Below are 10,957 nucleotides of genomic sequence, written 5' to 3'. Positions count from 1 at the left end.
AGAATCTGTGGAAAGAACTGAAAACTGCTGTTCACAAATGCTCTCCATCCAACCTCACTGAGCTCGAGCTGTTTTGCAAGGAGGAATGGGAAAAAATGTCAGTCTCTCGATGTGCAAAACTGATAGAGGCATACCCCAAGCGACTTACAGCTGTAATCGCAGCAAAAGGTGGCGCTACAAAGTATTAACTTAAGGGGGCTGAATAATTTTGCACGCCCAATTTTTCAGTTTTTGATTTGTTAAAAAAGTTTGAAATATCCAATAAATGTCGTTCCACTTCATGATTGTGTCCCACTTGTTGTTGATTCTTCACAAAAAAAATACAGTTTTATATCTTTATGTTTGAAGCCCGAAATGTGGCAAAAGGTCGCAAAGTTCAAGGGGGCCGAATACTTTCGCAAGGCACTGTATAGTGCACTTTGTGAAAGCTATTGGTACATGAAACGCCTTAAGTAAGGAACACATCTCTACTTTGTCCTTCAGACCCCCTATTCCTGCAACAACAACAACAAAAGGCACGTCTTATGATACAGTAGATTTGTAAAGGAATATAAATATATTGTACAAACACATCACGCAAAATGTTTTTCTGAACACTAAATCATGACCTGTATGTGAAAATATACTAATGTAAGATAGATGTATGCATATTTCATTTTTCCCTCTGTAAAGTATACATGAGATATATAGATATATTTGATCAGGTCAAGTACGAAAGAAGCCCGTTCCAAGGAGTGTGTGGTTGCAGCTATAGTGTGTCTTATAGGGCTTCGGGGCAGGGAGAGACTGCACACTATGCTGTGAGTTGCACCATAAGCAGATGAAATACAAATCCTGTTTCCTTTCTTCTTCTTCTTCTTCTTGACCTGTACTTTATCCAGGTTTTTGGAAATAGACCTGGTCGGGATTGAGGTTTGCTTTAGTGCTTCACCAATAATGTTGAATCGACGTTGAAACGACGGCGTATGTTGGTTGTGTGTCGCTTTACGTTCAGGAGCCATGGCTGGTCGGAGCCCTGTAGCACAAGGGGAGAGAGAGTTGCGTTGTTGAACACGATGTTATACTATACACTGCACTGGTGTGTGTTATAATGTGACCTCACAGGTTAGAATCGTACGCTTTTTCTTAAAACTCTCCTGTTTGCTAATTCATGTCAAAGAAGCATGCCGCATAAAGACTGTGACCCCCCCCCCCACTTCGCTTCGAGGCATCTCTCTCTCCTCTCCTCTTTTTTCCCTCTCCCCTTCTCCCTCATTCCCTCTCTCTATTGAATGTGAAGATGCTACTCAAACACACGGTTGGTCTTAATGTGGGGTCTAGACCCTAATGTGGGGTCTAGACCTATTGTCCCTGAATGATCCTATAGCTACTGTTCCCGCTTGCTCCCACCACCCCACAGACATTTTCAGCACATCTATATTTTGTATATTTTTGTAATTCATTTTTCTTACCTTTACAGATGAGTTAGGGTTGAAAAATCTGCATGCTTCATTTTGGCGCCGTAACGAATGGTAGCGACCCACTGCGTCACCATTTCAAAAAAAATTACAAATAATATGTTTCCAATATAGGAAGATGATGGAATGTTGTTTTTATGAGTTGCTGCAGACATGAATGATATGTGATTTATATATCATATAAATATATGATAATGAGTGTATCAAGAGGCTGGACAGCCTTGGAGACGAGAGTGTAGATAAAATGTTCACAATATTTTTAACTAATGTTAAAAAGAGAGCCTTTTTTTGTAAATGTACCTTGTGTTCAATAATACTGCTGTATCGATTGATATGACATCATGGATATTGTAAATAGCTCAACCAGCCATCTGTCCTGTTCAGTTAGATCTCCAGGTTTTAGTGCAATCCTCTAATCCCCCCCCCCCCCCCCACCCGCATTCAATATACTCTTTTTTTATCAAGGAAAAAACACTTCAAGAGTATATTGCAAAAAATGTAAATGACTATGTTGACTCTGAGAGGTTTTGGATGATGTCTGGCGTGTAGAGGTCAGAGAGAGTCCAAATGTCCAGCGACCTATGACCCAATCAGGTGTGGTGAGAGAGAAACACAAGCACAAAACCCCATTTGTCATCAGCCCAGCTCTGCACTTTTACAATGGAGGTTTTAAGCATTGATAGAGCTGGATCCAAACCGTATCGGATTTAAATTCAAAGGCAATGTTCCCGACGTTCGCAGAGACTTACTTACGTTCCTTCGGGAGCTCCCTTGTGGGTTCTAGTATAGCGCTTGCCTGGTGATGTTGGAGGGGAACTTTCGGAGGGTGTGGCCGATCCATCCCCATCTTCTCCTCCGGATCTCCTCTTCCACCGGAACCTGGCTGATGCGCTCCCACGGGTCAATGCTACGGACTCTGCCCATCCATCTGATGTGAAGGATGCGTCACAGGCACTTGTTTATGAAGCTCTGAGTTGTTGTCATTGTGGGTTTTGTTGTCAAATCAAATCAAATGTATTTATATAGCCCTTCGTACATCAGCTGATATCTCAAAGTGCTGTACCGAAACCCAGCCTAAAACCCCAAACATCAAGCAATGCAGGTGTAGAAGCACGGACAAATGGAAGACATTGTCCTCCATTTGTCTGAGCCATACAGCCATCACTGACTTAACATTGGTGTTGAAAGGGTTTGCGTTTTCATTTTCCTGGAGCTCCAGATGGGAGATGAAGGCTACTCTTGTTTCTTTGGGAGATGAAGGCTACTCTTGCTTTTTGAATTCTGCCTTTACATCCTGCTCGGTTTCGCCTTGTTTGGTGATGACGCATCACAGATCGGTGAAGGAACTGGCATCCTCCAAGGGTTCTTCTGAGGGTGATTGGATTGTTAGATTCGTCGTTGATCGTTATCTTGGTTTTGTTTTCTGTGGATATGGAGTCTTGGCTGGGATGATGTGGTGTCCAGGTCTGACGTTTTATCTTGCATTTGCTGTTGACTGTGCTACGGGAGTGCTAGATCCTCCGCAAAGTTGAGGTCGTCCAACTGTGTCCATAGAGACCATTGTATGCCATGTCACCTGTTCTCGGTTGTCTTCCTCATGACCCAGTCAATGTCTAACAGGAAAAGGAAGGGTGACAGGAGACATCCCTGTTTTTCTCTAGTCAGGAGTCTGAAGGGTGTGCTAAGCTTGCCTGCATGCACAACCCTGCATGTTATGCCATTATAGGTAGTGCAGATCATTCTGGCAAGCTTCTCTGGTCTGAGGAGCCTCCATAGGGCATCTCTGTCTAAGCTGTCAAATGCTTTCTCATAGTCCACGAAGTTGACATACAGGGATGAGTTTCAGTCAATGGGTTGCTCGAATGTAACGCGGAGCGTGGCACATTCGCGGAAACTGCATTTACCCGTAAACGCTGCACATGTCAGCGAAATTGGAAAGGATCTAGACATTTTAACGTGGATCTTCCGCGACACGGATTGACTCCAGCCCCTAGTCTACGTTCCATAAACACACCCCTGTCTTTTGGACTGCAGACGTGTGCACTCCTGGCTTGATCAGCCATGTCGTGGAGTGTACTACTGAGTGCAATACTCATATAAATTTGCTCACTCAATTTACTTCAATTGTGTATTTTATGTCCAGCATTTTGAGGGGAAAAGACATTACTGACTGTTGTAGAGAGGACTAGATGAGGTCAAGACTTCCGTCTTTAGGGATGTGTTCTCTCTAGTCCTCTGTACCTCTAAACTGAAACAGGAAATGGAAAATGCCAACTCTCCCAAATCAGCTAGTTTAATACTGGTATAAACTGTCATTATCAATTTGTGTTACCAGTGCCACATAGCATAATGCCACTTCCATAGAAATAGGCAATGCAATGTCCTTCATTTGGCAATCAATTCTAAACCCTCTTGTCTGTTTCTGGTCACGTCCCACCGCCGTTCCACCTTCGTTAAGTTGTTAAAGAATGTAGGAGAGGAGAGTCAGAGAGAGAAATGTGATGATGATGTCAATGTAGCCACACACACACACAATTATATAGTACATACAGTGCAGTTACAGCCAGTGGAGAAAAAAAATACTATAAACTAAATATATATCTATAAATAAAGTAAAAGATGTATGTTTTCTAATATCTTGTAGAAAATGCTTTTGTAATGATGTTGAAAGTAAAGTATTGGCTGGATTCTGCTTCCTTTGGACAACAGTGACAAAAACAATAATGTACAGAGGAATTTGTTTGTGTTGACGATATATATATAAAAACCATGTGGCTGTGCAATTTATGTACATTTGCAACTAGACTTATTAAAGTTTTATTTACCTATTTTAAGCCTCTGCCTTGTGTGCTTCTTGCCACTGTGATGAATATATTTTCCAATACCTTTATATTTTCCATACCATGTGATTTTGGTAAATGCAACAAATCACGTAACGATTGTCTCAAATTGCTATGCGGTTTTCATGTGACTCAGACAAAAAAACATTAACATATTTCCAGCCACAACCTATAATTCAGACGCAAACCAGTAGATTCAGACCTATAATTTGGTAAACACTGTCTTAGATGATTGACAGGTATTAAATCAGATACAACTTGGCTTATGATGAGAAAATGTTCATATGTTCTAAGATACTCAGTCTAGTAATAGAATGATGATTGCGAGAACCATTTAGAGGAGGGGAAGATGGAGAGAGGTAAAAGAGGGGTAGTGAGTGGTGCATGCTCCTCAGCTCGGCTGACCTACATACTGCCTGATTGTTATTCCCCACAGTAGCTGGGAGAGAAGATGAAGAGAAGAGGGAAAGAGGGAGAATGCTCCAAAACACATGAGCTGGAAATGCTCAAAATCTCTATCCTACCTTACCCAAGGTAGACATTATTTCTTGCCATGTATTACAGTCAGGGCTAGGTAGGTTACTTTCTAAATGTAATCCATTACAGTTACTAGTCACCTGTCCAACATTTTAATCTGTAATGTAACGTTTGGATTATCCAAACTCAGTAACATAATCTGATTACTTTCAGTTACTTTTGGATCACTTTCCCATAAGAGGCATTAGAAGAAGCCAAAAATAATCCATCAAACGTGTTTGGTTTGTCATCATAGTGGTCTCTGACTTGTGGTAAAACTCGCTCAGGTGGAAAAAACGTAAACTTATGCCTTTTTCCAGTGCTGCACTGAATGTCATTGACAAAACAGAAAGGTGTCCATGTGTTTTTTTTCCACTAACATTGTTTAAAAGTAATCCAAGAGCGCTGTGTTTACACAGGCAGACCAATTCTGAACTCTTTTCTGCGAATTGGTCTTTTGACCAATCACATCAGATCGGATTGGTCAAAACACCAATTAATGAAACAAATATCAGAATTTGGCTGCCTGTGTAAACACAGCCGAAGTAATCATCTAAGTTTTTTGAAGGTATCTGTAATCTAATTACAATATTTTTGCTGGTAACATAACTGATTGTAGTTAGTTTTTTTTGTAATCCGATTGCGTGTAATCAGTTACTCCCCAACCCTGATTACAGTATGTGAAAGTGTGCTATATGCTACACTTCAAATAAAATGGCTTAACACCAGTGTAGAATTATTGCCCTGTGGGCCAGTAACAGGCAGTGATGTGCAGTAAGGGTAGGCAAGGTAGGCAGTGCTAACTCTGTGAAAAGACTATAAGATGGCACCAATATACAGTGGGGCAAAAAAGTATTTAGTCAGCCACCAATTGTGCAAGTTCTCCCACTTAAAAAGATGAGAGAGGCCTGTAATTTTCATCATAGGTACACTTCAACTATGACAGACAAAATTAGAAAAAAAAAATCAGAAAATCACATTGTAGGATTTTTAATGAATTTATTTGCAAATTATGGTGGAAAATAAGTTTAAGGTCCCAACAACCTCCTGTGGATCACGCGGACTGGGATATGTTTCGGGTTACCTCTGAGAATAACATTGATGTATACACTAACACGATGACTGAGTTGTTCCCACAGTGACTATTAAAACATACCCAAACCAAAAAAAATTTGGAAAGAGGGCAGCATTCGCGCAAAACTGAAAGCGCGAACCACCTCATTTAACACCAGCAAGGTGACTGATAATATGGTTGAATACAAATAGTGCAGTTATGCCCTCCGTAAGGCAATCAAACAGGCAAAACGTCAGTACAGAGACAAAGTGGAGTCCCAATTAAACAGCTCAGACACGAGACGCATGTGGATGAGACTCCAGACAATCATGAATTACAAAGGGAAAACCAGCCACATCGCAGACGTCGCCATCTTGCTCACAGACAGGCTAAACACCTTCTTCACCCACTGAGAATAACACAGTGCCCTCTCCCATGGACTCTGGTCTCTCGTTCTCCGTAGCCGACATGAGTAGGACATTTAAACGTGTTAGCCCCGCAAGGCTGCCGGCCAAGACGGCATCCTAACCGCGTCCTCAGAGCATGCACAGACCAGATGGCTGGAATGTTTACGGGCATATTCAATCTCTCCCTATCCCAGTCTGCTGTCTCCACATGCTTCACGATCTTCCTGTACCCAAGAAAGCAAAGATAACTGAACTGAACTAAATGACGATCGCCCTGTAGCACTCACTTCTGTCATCATGAAGTGCTTTGAGAGGCTAGTTAAGGATCATATCACCTCCATCTTACCTGACACCCTAGACCCACTTCAATTTGCATACCGCCACAAGCTCATCATTAATCTCGGAGCCATGGGTCGGAACCCCGCCCTGTGCATTTGGGTCCTGGACTTCCTGACAGGGCGCCCCCATGTGGTAAAGGTAGGAAACAACACCTGTACTACACATCCTCAACACAGGGGCCCTACAAGGGTGTGTGCTCAGCCCTCTCCTGTACTCCCTGTTCACCCATGACATGCATGGCCACGCACGCCTCCAGATGACAACAGTATTAGGCCTGATTACCAACAATGACGAAACAGCCTACAGGGAGGAGAGGAGGGTCCATGCACATCGACAGGACCGCAATGGAGAAGGTGTAAAGCTTCAAGTTCCTCGGTGTACACATCACTGGCAATCTGAAATGGTCCACACACACAGACAATGTGGTGAAGAAGGCGTAACAGCACCTGTTCAACCGCAAGAGGCTGAAGAAATTTGGCTTGTCCCTAAGACCTTCACACACTTTTACAGATACACCATTGAGGGCATTCTGTCGGGCTGTATCACCACCTGGCACGGCAACTTCACCGCCCGCAACCACAGGGCTCTCCAGATGGTGGTGCGGTCTGTCTAACGCATCACCGGGGGCACACTGCCTGCCCTCCAGGACACCAACAGCAACCGATGTCACAGAAAGGCCAAAAATATCATCAAGGACATCAACCACCCAAGCCACTACCTGTTCACCCCGCTAACATCCAGAAGGTGAGGTCAGTACAGGTGCTTCTATCTCAAGGCCATTATAATGTTAAATAGCCATCACTAGCCGGCCTCCACCCAGTGCCCTGCCCTGAACTTAGTCATTGTTACGGCTACCACCCGGATACTTAACCCTACCCCATAGAGGCTGCTGCCCTATGTCCATAGACATGGAATCACTGGTCACTTTGATAATGGAACACTGGTCACTTTAATAATGTTTGATACTGTTTTACTCATTTAATTCAGAAAGCATTCAGACCTTTTCCCACATTTTGTTAAATTACAGCCTTATTCTAAAACAGATTAAATCGTTTTTTTCTCATCAATCTACACACAATAATCCACAATGACAAAGGAAAAACTGTTTATCCATTTTAGCAAGAATATTTATATAAAAAGGAAATAACATTTACATAAGTATTCAGGCCCTTTACTCAGTACTTTATTGAAGCACCTTTGGCTGCGATTACACCCTTGAGTCTTCTTGGGTATGATGCTACAAGCTTGGCACACTTGTATTTTGGGGAGTTTCTCCCATTCTTCTCTGCAGATCCTCTCAAGCTCTGTCAGGTTGGATGGGGAGCATCGCTATTTTCAGGTCTCTCCAGACATGTTTGATCGGGTTCAAGTCCGGGCCCTGGCTGGGCCACTCGAGGACATTCAGAAACTTGTCCCGAAGCCACTCCTGCGATGCCTTAGCTGTGTGCTTAGGGTTGTTGTACTGTTGGAAGGTGAACCTTCACCCCAGTTTGAGGTCCCGAGCGCACTGGAGCATGTTTTCATCAAGGATCCCTCTATACTTTGGCTCCGTTCATCTTTCCCTCGATCCTGACCAGTCTCCCAGTCCCTGATGCTGAAAAACAACTGACATTCAGGCCAAATAGTTGGTTTCAACAGACCAGAGAATCTTGTTTCTTGAGTCATGAGTCTTGAGTCCTTTAGTTGCCTTTAAGCAACCTCCAAGTGGGCTGTCAAGTGCCTTTTACTGAGGAGTGGCTTCCGTCTCTACCGTAAAGGCTTAATTGGTAGAGTGCTGTAGAGATGGTTGTCCTTCTGGAAGATTCTCCCATCTCCACAGAGAAACTCTGGAGCTCTGTCAGAGTGACCATCACGTTCTTGGTCACTTCCCTGACCAAGGACCATCTCCCCCGATTGCTCAGTTTGGCTGGGCCGACAGCTCTAGGAAGAGTCTTGGTGGTTCCAACTTTTTTCAATTTAAGAATGATGGAGGCCACTGTATTATTGGGGACCTTCAATGCTACAGAACTTGTTTGGTACCCTTCCCCAGATCTGTGCAGACACACAATCTTGTTTTGGAGCTCTACAAACAATTCCTTCGACCACATGGATTGGTTTTGGCTCTGACATGCACTGTGAACTGTGGGATCTTCTATAGACAGGTGTGTGCCTTTCCAAATCATGTCCAATCAATTGAATTTACCACAGGTGGACTCCAATCAAGTTGTAAAAACATCTCAAGGATGATCAATGGAAAGAGCACCTCAGCACCTGAGCTCAATTGCGAGTCTCATAGCAAAGGGTCTGAATATTTATGTAAATAAGGTGTTTCTGTTTTTTTGCTAAAATTTCTAAAAACCTGTTTTTACTTTGTAATTATGGGGTATTGTGTGTAGATTGAGGAGGACATTTTTTGAATAATGACGTAACATAAATGTAGAAGAAGTCAAGGGGTCTGAAAACTTCCCGAATGCACTGTCATGACTTGCCCTTTTTGGTGAGGACCATAGACCCCGCCCCCTTCTCTTCTCTTTCACACCACAGTTTTATGATGGCTGTAAACACCTGCAGGAAAACTCTTTCTCCCACTCTTTCAGAAATGGAAGTTAAATCCCTTTGTTACCACAGAGAGAGACGTTGCAGTACGGTAACATCAAAAGGTTGAATAATGAATCAATATTTCTGTAACCCAAACAGTTGGAAGGGTACGTGGGTACTTAAAGAACAATCATGTCGAATTGATTACTAATTAAAATTCCTTTAAATCGTTGCCGAGCATGGCCATCCCTGACGACAGTCACTCTTAATGGACAGGCTCAGCATAGGTTTTGCTGCCTCGCTTCATTCATTGCATTGAGCCCATTTCATATTTTGCGCATGCGTATTGCCTAAACAAGTTGTGTGGGTAAGCTCTGCACATTTTGGGCATGTCTACATCATTTGGCGCTTGCATCCTTTGAACTGAACAAAGCTACAGTAGCTAGATAGAAAAAACAACCCGGCACATTGACATTATACTACATTAGACAACATTTTCCAAACTTGGTATAGTTCAGAGGGGAAGACCAACACCTGCGCTGCCGACCTTCATCAGAGGAAGCGACAGAAAATCATCAGGACAAAGACACGCTCGGGCCCGGCTCCACGAGGTGGCAAAAGGTAGATTTGCCACCTCAGTTTTAGTTGTATATCCCAGTATTAAAAATAGCAAAAAAGTGAAAATGATTTAGTGACAGGTTGGCGCTGTCTCCACTGCGCTGTATCAGGAACCATAGACAGAGCGGAGAGTGTGTGTGTGTGCGCAAGGGGGCTATGGAAGGCCACTGGGCGGTTAGGTAGGCTATGATTCCTTTGGGTTTCCATAAGCTTGAAAAAACGCTACTTATCTGTGGTAGGCTACGTGAATAACGTGGTAGACTACGTGAATAACGTGGTAGGCTACGTGAATAACGTGGTAGGCTACGTGAATAACGTGGTAGGCTACGTGAATAACGTGGTAGGCTATGTGAATACTGTGATACGCCTCCGCCTGTAATTTTGATTTTGATTCAGAAGGACGGGGTCAAGTTTACAGTTGAAGCTGCTTCACTCAACTCTGCCTCACACCCCACCACTACAGAAATGAGTTCGCTTCTTAGCTAGCTGTAAAAGGCATTAGTGTTTTTAGCCTATTTAGCTTCAACCAGCTAATCTGCCACTGCCACAATGGATCTCAGAAATCAAACCACGAGGCCGCTGCCAAGCCCAGCAGCGATGATGCTCGAAGAGCTTATCCCCCCTTCCAAAAGTGGCACCAGGATAACTGCTCAACAGCCCCCTCCAACTGTTCCTGATGATCTTGGAACAGAGGAGCCAGCCCAGGTTAGCCTAGAATCCTAATGCAAACAGGGCTTTCACCCAAGGCGGATATTGAAACTGGAAGCATGCTATTTACACAACCAAATGATTCGCATCAAGCAAGGAGAATTGTAAAGGTACTGCACTGTGGAATGAAAAACAAGTTTGAAGTTCAATGGGGAAATGAGATGTCAACACTTAGCAATAACTCATTTTCCACTTTGACAAACCGTCAATCAATCAAAAGTATTTATAAAGCCCTTTTAACATCAGCAGATGTCACAAAGTGCTATACAGAAACCCAGCCTAAAACCCCAAACAGCAAGCCATGCAGATGTAGAAGCACGGTGGCTCGGAAAAACTCCTTGGAAAGTCAGGAACCTAGGAAGAAATCTAGAGAGGAATCAGGCCCTGAGGGGTGGCCAGTCCTCTTCTGGCTGTGCCGGGTGGAGATTATAAGAGTACATGGCCATTTAAGGCCAGATGGTTCATCAAGATGTTCAAACATTCATAGATGACTAGCAGGGT

The sequence above is a fragment of the Oncorhynchus clarkii genome, chromosome 29, assembly GCF_045791955.1.
Source record: "Oncorhynchus clarkii lewisi isolate Uvic-CL-2024 chromosome 29, UVic_Ocla_1.0, whole genome shotgun sequence".
NCBI lineage: Eukaryota > Metazoa > Chordata > Actinopteri > Salmoniformes > Salmonidae > Oncorhynchus > Oncorhynchus clarkii.
The sequence above is the reverse complement of the archived record's forward strand: the minus strand, read 5'-3'. Positions refer to the sequence as shown.